This window comes from Mus musculus, chromosome 7, assembly GCF_000001635.26.
Source record: "Mus musculus strain C57BL/6J chromosome 7, GRCm38.p6 C57BL/6J".
Taxonomy (NCBI): domain Eukaryota; kingdom Metazoa; phylum Chordata; class Mammalia; order Rodentia; family Muridae; genus Mus; species Mus musculus.
In genome coordinates this window covers 118,050,349-118,061,870 of record NC_000073.6, presented here as the reverse complement: position 1 = coordinate 118,061,870, position 11,522 = coordinate 118,050,349, and the positions used below count along the sequence as shown (strand labels likewise).

Below are 11,522 nucleotides of genomic sequence, written 5' to 3'. Positions count from 1 at the left end.
CACACACACACACACACAGTGTTATAGGATGGACTTAGGTGGAGGGGGTGGGCATTAAATGGGATACAATTTAGAAATTCCTAGTGCAGGTTTTGATGAATTTACACAGAAGCAAAACTTCCTGACCTTGTGAAGTTTCTCATGGAAAAATCTGAAGATCATTTCCTAGTGTGGGAGAACTGGGGCTCTCTGTGCCTAGGACCATTTCCTGGACTGCCACATCTGTGTTGAGAATATTAAGTCTCCCTTGGAAACTTCTTCCACTTGATTTGGCCCAGGAAACAAGCCAGGAAATGGTTGGGATATTTTATAGCCCGAAGAGATAGCAAATAATGTCCTCTACATAGTCTACCATATCGTCTATACTGTCTTTACTTGCATCCTGTGTAATAACATAGCAACACAACAAATTGAAGTGTGTCACTGCAGGTGGGATTTGAGGTTTCAGATGCCTGAGCCAGGCCCTGTCTCTGTGGTCATGGTGTCTCTTCACAGCAGTAGAAACCCTATCTAAGACACTGTTAAATACTATATGATGTTCTAGCTGTGACAAAGTATACTGTGTAATATGTCTATAAGCCTATGTTCACTTCCACTACTCCCATGTGGCACATGCAATGTAATACTTCATATAGAAAGAGTAGAGGTGACTGTTCCCTGAGAAGCAGAAATGTTGACTAATACTAGCTGCTGTCACTCACATGGCTGGTAAGGTTGAAAATGACATTGACTCTTAATACTTTATACCTTTCCATACCCCCCCCACCCCCCTCACGCTTAAATGTTTGCTTTGTTGCTGAGGTAATAGCATGTCCCCTTCTTAGGGTTGCCCACCTGAAGTCAGGGCCATCTCTGATTCTTGTCTCTTCTTTCTGGCCATACCCAGCCTTCAAACCAAGGCTGTGGTCTCCAAACATGGCCTAGGATTGTTCCTTCTTCTGTGACTCCCGTGGCTGGCTAGCTCCATCATCACTGGCTTTCATTGCTGGTGACTTCCTCCCTGTCTTTTAAACCCTTCCTCACACGGAACCACAGTGATCTTTAAAGGAAGTGAATCAGGTTAGGCAACTTAGCTGTGAAGCTCTCATTAACCTTTCCCACCTGTTAAGATACAATCCAGATGCCTCAGGCTGGCCCATCACTCACCTGTCCTGCTCCGTTCATTCTATTCCTGCACACTGGAGACTCTTCCACTCTCAGCTGTGCTCTGCTCAACCCACCCCAGCACCTTTGCACTCATCACACCCCTTTACCTTCCCATACAAGACACATGGGCCATTTGCCCTCTCTATTCCCGACTGCTCAAGCACCACTCTATCAGGGTGGACCTTCCTGACCACAAAGCGCTCACTTCTGCCATTACCCTGTCTCCTTACCATATGCCATCCTGCTCTATATACTTTAAGCATTTACAGTCTTTAAGTGAAAAAGAGGCCCCAGGGCATCCAAAACAGTCATAGCCGTAGTTAGCAATAATAATAGGCATGGTGGTACGTGCCTATAATCCCAGAATGCAAGAGGTGGAGGCAGGAGAATTGTAAGTTCCATATCAGCATGAGCTATGGAATGAGGCTCCATCTCATGGAATGAGGAAGATAGTAATAATTATAAATGATTTTATTACTGTGATTACTGCTGTGTGAATTTTAGATCTTCCCATGAGACAAGGTTCAGACACTGAGAGCTCATAGAGCCCAAGGTCTGTGCCAGGCATGTGTTGAGGCTTTTCTGTGTTTTTGACAGTCTCACTCTATTCCCCCATATGACCTTGGATTCAAAATCCTTTTCTCTAATCCCCCCTGCAAGTGCTGGGGTTTCAGGTGTGCACCATTGCAGTCATTTGAATGAGAATGGTCCCCACGGTATCATATGTTAGATACTTGGTTCCCATCTGGTGGAACTGTTTGGGAAGGATTAGGCGGTGTGGCCTCTCTGGAGAGCTGTGTAAGCAAGGCTCTGAGTCGTCAGAAGTCCACACATTCTCAGTTAGCTCTGCCTTAGGCTTGTGGATCAAGATGTGAGCTCTCACCTGCTGCTCCAGCGGCCCGATGCCAAGCCTTTGTTCTGCCATCATGGACGCCAACCCTCCGAAGTGGTAAGTCTAATCAGAGCCTGTCTTCTTCTTCTTTTTTTTTCACTTTATATATTTTTTATTAGATATTTTCTTTATTTACATTTCAAATGTTATCCCCTTTCCTAGTTTCCCCTCCAAAAATACCGTATCCCCTCCCCCCTCCCCCTGCACCCTTGAGTACAAAGCAGATCAAGGACCTCCACATAAAATCATATACACTGAAACTTATAAAGGAGAAAGTGGGGATGAGCCTTGAACACATGGCCACATGGGAAAATTTCCTGAATAGAATACCAATAGCTTATGCTTTAAGATCAAGAATCTACAAATGGCACCTCATAAAATTGCAAGCCTTCTGTAAGGCAATAGATACTGTCAAAATAAGTCAAAAGGGCAACCAACAGATTAAGAAAAGATCTTTACCAATCCTACATATGATAGAGGGTTAATATCTAATATATACAAAGAACTCAGGAAGTTAGACTCCAGAAAATCAAGTAGCCCTATTAAAAAATGAGGTAAAGAGCTGAACAAAGAAGTTTCAACTGAGAAATATCGAATGGTTGAGAATCACTTTAAGAAATCAGAACCTGTCTTCTTAAAGTCACTGTGGTCATGGTGTTTTGTCACAGTAACAAAAAGTCATCAAGACTCCTGCTGTGTCAGGTTTTGTTTTATAATTCGATGTCATTCAATTGCCACGACAGAATCCCTGGAGGTTTGTTATCCCAGGAGTGGGGTCAGTCCCAGAATGAACTTCATGACTACTGGTGACATTAATAGTTACTAATAAATGAATGGAAGCACAAGATGCGGCCAATCCAGATCTGTTTTCTGTTGGATTGGAGCACAAGGCATTGACCCCCCAGGATGAGCTGAAAGGGGGAGACAAGGTACCCAGCTGTTTTGTCTTGGAAGAGCTGCCAATGAGGGCTAGCTTTGGAGGCACCAGGGTAAATTTTATTATGATAGGTGGTGTGGCTACATTTCATGCTGCCAGGGGTTCCACACCTGAAGAGCCTGAGAGGGGCTTCTGGGTTCTCAGGTCCCAGCTTTTCTGCAGGGCATCAAACACGTGGACTCTGACTTCCACTGTGCAGGCGTGAAGCTTGGATCAAATGAGTTCTTTGCTTCGTGCCTTGTCATTTGGGACCTGATGCAGTGTAGGGCCCTTACAATATCCTTTTATTTGCAACTTTCGTTGAGTCTTTTGTGAGGTCCTAAATCGGCCAACCCTGCAGCTGGCTGGAGTCCTCAACAGGAAGTGAATCATCTACTGGCCACCTGGTCCCTGAGGTTCCTTGCATAGCTGGGGCATTTGCTGAGACTTCCTTAGTCTCCATTACTCTAGACAGCCCAGGTCTGCTGAACCAACTGGTTTTGTGTTAATTAAGAAAAGAGACACAAACAATCTCTTCCAAACCAACGTACAATAGAGAGTATGGAGGGGCTATGCATGCTTAGTCAGGGTTCTTGCTTCTCGGGACAGCCTCTTTCTAGATCCTTATTCTGTGTCAGGAATATTTTTGAATGATTCTTGCACAGGGATTTAGGAACAAGGTTGAGATGGCAATGTTCTCCAGTGCATGTGGAGCCAGCAATATTTCCATAAAATTGAAAATAATTTTTCAATAAAAATTAATTAGTTGAAACTTGGACTTTGTGAAAGACTTATTTTCCTGAAAGTAGGGGGCGCTAGAGAATTAATGACAGCCCCCTGGGATGCCTGTGAGGCCCTGGACTGGGCACAGCATGCATTGTGTCATTTGCCCCTGAGCTTTTTACAGATGGGTGTAATGGGGCTCAGAGAGATTAAGTCATATGTAGGGTAAGTGGAGCAAATCTAGCTCACAGCCCTTACAGAGATGCATATCTGGTTCCAGTCTCCATCAGTTGAACTGTAGTCATTGTACTGACATGTGAGCCTCCGTTTGAATATGAGTTGTTGTAAGCAACTGAAACACTGAGATTGTTTGTTACACAGCTATAGCTGACTAGTGCTAGCATCACAGAGGTGAGCCACCATGCCCAGCATCCTTAGACTTTCTTGTTTTTGTTTTTGTTTTTTTTATAATTAAAAAATATATGTATGTAGTTTGCTGCTAGATTGTTTGAGCTTTCTTTATTGCATTCTCTTTTCTTTAATAGTTTGGAAGTAATACACGCTACTTCTAGTCTTCCGTAAGTAGAGTTTTAACTGTATCCTTAGCAGTATCATTCTTTCCAGTGTTATACTCAGGCCCTTCCCTGAGAGGACACTGAGCTCACAAGCTCCCACTTCTGAACCATCTCCCAGCCCCTCGCTTCCATTATTTGATAGTAGTGCGTACATCAAGGTCTCTTGTTTGCCAAATCAATGAGACTAGGATTGTAAGTTACAGGTATCACATGCTTTCTCACCACTCTATTTCAAGACGTCTGACCTTTAAATGGACACCACTGAGTGTTTCTTGTGCTGAGGAGTAAGTGTGCCACTCAGCTCCAGAACCATTGGTGGCCGTGGACGAGCATCGCCCAGCACATAGCTCCTCCGAGCTCCTTCCTGTGCTCTGTCTATTTTTTCTTTCTTTCTTTTTTTTTTTTTCTTTTTTTCTTTTTTTTTTTTTTTTTTTTTTTGAGGCAAGAGTGGCAAGAAGGTGGACAAGGAAGAGATGAGATAAGCGTGGTTCTGTCCTGGTTGATGACAGATGCTGGGAACATAGTGAATGTTGGCTTTCATGAAACCCCCCCCCCCCAAACCCGCATGCTGTGGTGCATTGAGGCACGGGATCTAATAACAGCAGGAAAAGCTACTAAGGCTGAGTACATGTGGTTCATATTTTCTGTTACAGGCACTGTGATAGGCACTTTAGAGAAGATTTATTTGTGTGTGTGCGTGTATGCGTATGCACGCATGCACACACAGTGCCTGGAGAGTTCAGAAGAGGATGTCATATTCCCTGGAGCTGGAGTTAATGTGGTTGTGAGTGGCTTGATGTAGGTATTGGGAACTGAGCTCCAGTCTTCTGCAATAGCAGCAAGCGCACTTAGCCACTGAGCCTCTTCTCCAGCCCTGATGTGAACGCTTTGTGTAAAATATCTTACACAGCTGTGATCATAATCCTGAGAGGGTAGGACCTCCCATTTCCTTTATTTTTTTTTTTTTGTTGTTAGAAAACTGAAGTTCAGAACAATTCAACCCATCTCAGAGAGTTGGTAACCGACGAGTAGCAAACCGAAAATGTTTAATGGGATCTGAGTTAGACAGGGGAAAAGTGATTGGTATGTTGTTTCCATTGTAGGCCACCAGGTGGCACTATCAACCCAGGACAGCTCGGTTGCTGCATTACACGGAAACACCTGGACTTCATAGCCCACTGTGTCATGCTGGCCTTGGAAGTTTGCAAACTGTATTTTCTCTGATTCTCTGCCAAATGGCTAAGGGTCTTCAATCTGGCTATCAGAAGGTGGGAGCTGAGGGGAGCGTCTGTATTAGTTGCAGGAGCAAAGGTGGCACAGACTCTCCATCTGATAAATCAGAGATTGACTGCAGCATTAGGTGTAGTGTTAAGTGGAGGCTCAGGGGTTCAGTCTAGGAGCACTAGTTCGATCTGTCTGTTAGCTTTTCCTTTCTGTGTTCCCCAGACTTCCTAATCACTGGTGTCCCCACCTTCAAACCCTTGTAACTAACACCTTTATTTGATGTATTTCTAGGGGTCTGCACATTATTGGTGCCACTGATTTGGCCGTATGAGCTTGGGACACCATCATCTGGCCTAGAATGAGGGAGGGGGATGATTGTGGATTGAGCTGAAATGTATTCTCAGGCTCACACTTTCAGTGCTTGGTCTCCAGCTGACCTTGGGATGTTTCAGAAGCAGGAGATGAGTTAGAGGAAGTGGGTTTCCAGGGAAAGGTCCTTGGGGTGTCTGCTATCTCTGGTTGCTTCTTGTCTCACTCCCTGCTTCCTGACCTGGCATGATATGGAATGAGCCACACTGCTGTTCCTTCCCAGCCAAGCCCTCTGTAACCATGAGTCCAGACAAACCCTCCATCCTTTCATTTATTCTATCATGTCTTTTTTCAAAGGCTAGTTAATTCACCAGAACTACCCACTTCTATGTGGGAGAGATATTGGTCAGCCTGGATTCCACAGACCCCAGAGGACCATCTGATTATGTCTGTGAGTTATTACATATGTCAGATGTGTTTAATGTAGCTGGCCAATGACTGGATGCCTGGCAGCTGATGCTAAGATTTTCTTTTGGATTTTTTTTCCTTGCTAATTTATCTGGATGGTGGCTACATTGAAGTAGTGAGGAATGAATGTCACTGGGCATTAGCAGGAATTCTGCCTCCTCCTCCTCTCCTCTGGCTTCTGCGTGAAGCCGGCTGCCCTGGTAGTCAGGCTAAGGGAGGGCTGGATGGTGGAAACTACCCATGAAATAGACTTCCTGCATGGTGGCCTTCATTTCCCTGCCTTACCCCAGATTTCAGAACCCATGTGGACCCATCAGGGGCCGGAGTTTTTAAATGATGCCAGGCAGGTGGCTGGGAGTAGAGGAGAAGAGATCTGGGCAAGGGGCTGAGATGTTGCCTGAGTCTACACCAGCCCCCAGGTCTCTGCTGATTACTTTCAGCAAAGCCCTTCATGGTCTCTGTGGGGGACTTCTGTCTAAGTGTTACAATCAGGGTAGCCTACAGCTCAGGAGACAAAGCTGAACAATGGGCTTTCCGCTCAAGTTAGTTCATAGCAGCAAGAAGCCCTACATCTGTTTTTTTCCCCCCAGCTTAGGTTTGGGGATGAAGGAGAGAGTTGAGTCACCCTGCTGAGTGGTAAAATAGGCCATTATCTCCCAGAGGAGGCACCTGTCCTCAATTTGACAGATGCATGTTGTCCAGGTTGGTTTCTGGGTCTTGGAGGAATAGCTGGTGGGCGGCATCCCACCCAGAGGTTCCTGGGCAGGTGGTAAATGTGATGGGAGTTCTTCATGGGGCTGGACAACCAGGTTTTGGTACCCAAACCTCCCAGCATTCTCTAGCAAAGAAGGCCTGCTTCTGCATTGGGCCCAGGCATCTCCATTTCCCTTCTGTCATGCACACAGCTGGGTTCAGAGCCACTTGGAGAAGAACACTGCTGTGGTTTGGATGTGGTTTATCCCCCAAAAGCTTGTGTTTTGGGAGCTTGGTCCTTGGTGTGGTGGTGCAAGGCAACTTTAGGAGGTGGGGCCTAGTGGGAGGCAGTTCAGTCATTGAGGCTCCACTGTGAATGAGTAGATGATCCTTCAAGTGGCTCAGCTCTCCTGGCTGGCTTGGTTCTTTCATGAATGGGTTATTATAAGGGAAGCCCACCTCATTCATATTACATGTAACTTACTGTATTTCTATTTCTTTGCTCTTACGGTGATGCAGTCCAGCCAGGGATTCCCTCACTAGGATGTTGGCACCATGCTGTTAGAGATCCTCCAATCACCAGCATCATGTGCCAGGTAAAATCTTTTTACTTTTACTTACAAATTACCCAGACTTAGGTATTTTGCTATAGTAACACAAAACAGAAAGAATTAATTTTCTTTGAGCCAGGAAGTATGTTCAAGTCCCAGTAGGACCTCATCAGAGTTCTGTGACTTTGGGAGACTCACTTTACTTCTGAGAACCTTAATTTGAAATTAAGCGTGTGTGAAATGGGGTGTGTGTGGCACTAAAGTCTATATGCCACTTACCTCAAAATGTTGTGGTGGTTAATGCAGGGGACATGAATGTCGGTCAAACTGTAAGAGTCAGTTGTCTAGGTTTGCAGCAGCTGTTTGCCCATTGGAAGCTGGAAGCACAGTAGAAGGGACACTATTTTATCTTTAGGTGTGAAATGATACCAACGAATCATTTGATCAACTCTTGGATGGCTCTTGGCTTACCACATGCCTGGACTGAAGTCTCGTACACATTCATTCATTCATTCATTCATTCATTCATTCATTTGAGAAAGGTCATCCACACTCTACAGAGTACTCAGATCTCTGTATGCATGTGAATCGCAAGGACCAGATTCTGACACCGTGAGAACCCTGTGTTTCCAGGAAGCCCCAGGTCAGCACCACATCATGTTTGAACGTGAATGTGACCTGTAGACTTATGTGTTGGAGCACTTTGTCCCCAACAGATGGAGCTGTTTTGAGAGATGGTGGAGTCTTGGGTATTAGACCATACAGACAGCCCTTGACCATAGAGATAGCCCTTTCTTCCTTCCTTCCTTCCTTCCTTCCTTCCTTCCTTCCTTCCTTCCTTCCTTCCTTCCTTCCTTCCCATCTCTGCTTCTTGATCAGTGCTTGGTCAGAAGTCCTCCTTCAGGTTCCTGCTACCCCAGGCCAAATCATTTTAGGTGAAGTGCCTTGCTGTGATGTCCATCTCTGTACTTGGTGGCCCATGAGCCAAAACAAACCCTTCCTCAAATTGCTTGTGCCAGGTATTTGGTCACAGTGATGAGAAAAGCCAACTGACCCAATGCTGGTGTCAAGATGCAATTTTGCATAGCAGAGTCTTGAGCTCTGGTACCTATGCAGATGCTCTCATGAGACCAACCCAACTTCTACTTTCTCCAGATGCTCCCATCTTTTGAAGACTTGAGAGATCCACTTGGCTTCCCAGAAACCACACAGTGCCTACACAGCAAATGGAGCACCTCAGACCGGAGAGTGGCAGTGCATTTGTATCTTAAGGTGGTGCCCACTTTGGCTATAAACATCTCATGGTGTACGTGCAAGTTGCATGTAGATGATCATCTTTGCTTGTTTGTGAACAAAAGCTTAAGAGATCCTGCTCATTTTTTGCCCCATCATATAGCACCAACCCTCAGTACATTTTTGAAGGGTGAAAGATGACTTAGAGGGATAGGAAACCAAGCCTTTCCAAGCCCCTGACTGGACACCTAGCCACACCAAGCTTCAGAACAGACCTGAGCATCTGCAGCCATCCCTGCAGTTTGTTCTCTTTCCAATACAGCCCAACTTACCATCCAGGACAGACCCTTATCCTGTCTTGTCTGTGACCTCATCTCAAAGGGCAGGGCAAAGCCAGGCATCACACTCAGTCCATTGGTCTCATGGTAAACCGGCAATAACTGCATTTATCCAAGGCTGGCGTGGAGTCCAAATCTCCTGTTATATGCAGAGAGGACAAGTGTTACCTGTTGGCTCAGCATCCTCTCATCTTTGCTCTCCTTCTCTTCCAGAGCTGTGGCCCCACAGGGTGATAAGATTCTCTGGCATGACCAAATCCAATATCAAAGCTTTGAGAAACTTAAAAAACAAAACAACTGTGCCCTTAAAGAGCTAAAATATTCGATTGTGGTGTTGCAGTGAGAATCATTCAGGAGTGAGGGGGAATTCTTCCTGCGAGTTCCTTTCTTCCCCTCTCCTTCCTCCCTCTTCCCTCCCATCCTCCCTTCTTTCTTTCCTCTTCTTTTCTATCCTCCCTTCCCTCCTTTCTTCTTTTTTCTCTCCCCTCCCCTTTCCCTTTTTTCCTCTATCCTTCCTCCCCTCCTCCCTTCTTTTCTATTTCCTCCCTCCCCTCCTCCCTTGTTTCCTCCCTCCTCCCTCTCCCTTTCCATCTTTCCGCCTGGAGGCTGACAACTCAAGGAAAACAAGGAGTATGAGAGTAAAATGGAATCACAAAACAGAAATGGATGGGAAACTGGATTTTATAATTTCTGAATGTGTGAGCGCTGGGGTTCCAGGCTTCTCTTTACCTCTTTGAAACATAGGCAAGCAGACAGATACAGAGCTATGAAGGGATTGGTGCCAGGTGAACAACATTTTAGAAGGTTTTCTCCCCTGGGGTGGCAGGATAAGCCCGCCATGATGGCCACGAAGGGTATGTGTCATGAGAATGCAGGAAGTGACAGTGTATCACCAGCCATCTCAACATTTGTCAGAATAACAGGATTCTGTGAAGCAGAAAGGATGAAGGAACTCATCCAGGGAAATGGGCTTGATTGTGTCAGGATTTTCTACCAAGACAGAGAAGGCTTTAGGCAGTTGAGACAAAGCCTCTTAATAAATGAGAAGCCAGCGGCCCTTGGGGATAACGTTTAACTTCCTCTTAAAGGACACATCCTTTGCCCGCTCTGGATGTGTGGTCCACCTCCTTGCTATTCCTGTCTGTCCTTCCTCAGGAGCCTTCCTGGTCCTGATGATCACTTCCTGCAGTGCTACCTCATTGCTATGGGAAAGCAGGACAACTGCACCATCGATCCTCACAGGGCAGAGGCTATGCAAAAGCTAAATGAGTGTTGTTCCCAGAATGTGCTACAGAAACCAATAGAAACCAGCAGACACCTTCTGCTCTTGGGTCCAGCTCAGAGCCAAGCTTTTGCAGCTGCCTTGTGGTTGTGGCTCTGGCTTTCCATGCCTGGGCCTGCATGATATTTCCTGGAGATGCATACAGAAATGTCTCTTCAGGCTGGAGAGATGGCTCAGTTGATGACAACGCTTGTTCTTTCAGAGGACCAGGATCGGTTCCCAGTGCCCACATGGCGGCTTTCAACCATCCATAGTTTCAGTTCCAGGGCCTCTGACATTTCTGCTGACCTCCACAGGTATAAGGCATGCAATTTGTACACATACACGCAGGCAAAAATTCTTATATATAAAGTAAACAAAATATAAAAACTAAAATAAATGTCTGTTCACTGAGAAAGTGATACAGAAAAGACTACGCCCAAGTCTAGCCTTGTGAACCAGTGAGTTGACTGAGGTGACTGACAGCTGCACCACCAGGAAGTTCCACCACAAGCTACCATACACAGCTTGTGATCTTGTGGTAGGGAAGTGGGCATCACAAGTTTCTCTCTATATTTGTTAACAGTGCCTTGACTCCAACGTTTGACATCCCAGCAGGCTTGGACACTCCTAAGCACCAGATCTTGTTTCTACGTGTCTGCCGCCATCAGGAGTTTGAAGAAATGACTGATTGTAGGATTTGGTTGGAAAGGGACAGAGGACACACCAAGGAAGCATCTTCCCATCCCAAAGCTTGTAGCATCTGCATGAGCCACACACTCATGCGTACACATAGGCAGGCTGTGTCACGGAGATTCAGATACCACTTTTGTGCTGGCTAGTTTTATGCCAACTTGACACAAGCTAGAGTTACCTGAAAGGAGAAAATCTGAATTGAAAAGATGCTTCCCTAAGATCCAACTTAGGGCATTTTCTTAGTGATGGATGGGGGAGGACCCAGCCCATTGTGGGTGGTGCCATGGTGAGCAGGTGATCCTGGGTTCTATAAGAAAGCAGGCCGAGCAAACCATGGGAGTAAGCCAGTAAGCAGCACCCCTCCATGGCTTCTTCATTAGCTCCTGCCTTCAGGTCCCTGCCCTGTTTGAGTACCTGTTCTGGATTCCGTCGGTAATGAGCAGCAATGTGGAAGTGGAAATAAATCCATTCTTCCCCAACTTGCTTTTTGGTCATGT

The 11,522-nt window shown here is 45.8% G+C and overlaps 1 long non-coding RNA gene across 3 annotated transcripts; it reads left to right on the top strand.

Annotated features, from left to right (window-relative positions):
* The first annotated feature begins 506 nt into the window (after window positions 1-506).
* Window positions 507-11,311, top strand: Gm34878. Of its 3 annotated transcripts, none has more exons than XR_869896.2 (4): window positions 507-2,095; window positions 7,466-7,542; window positions 8,653-8,759; window positions 10,945-11,311. It is a non-coding gene; the product is annotated as a predicted gene, 34878 (long non-coding RNA). The 3 variants fall into 3 exon arrangements; XR_378447.3 differs by having other exon boundaries at window positions 8,653-8,769; window positions 10,916-11,311; XR_869897.1 differs by lacking the exon at window positions 507-2,095 and adding an exon at window positions 4,980-6,236 and having other exon boundaries at window positions 8,653-8,769; window positions 10,916-11,311.
* The last annotated feature ends 211 nt before the right edge of the window (window positions 11,312-11,522 follow it).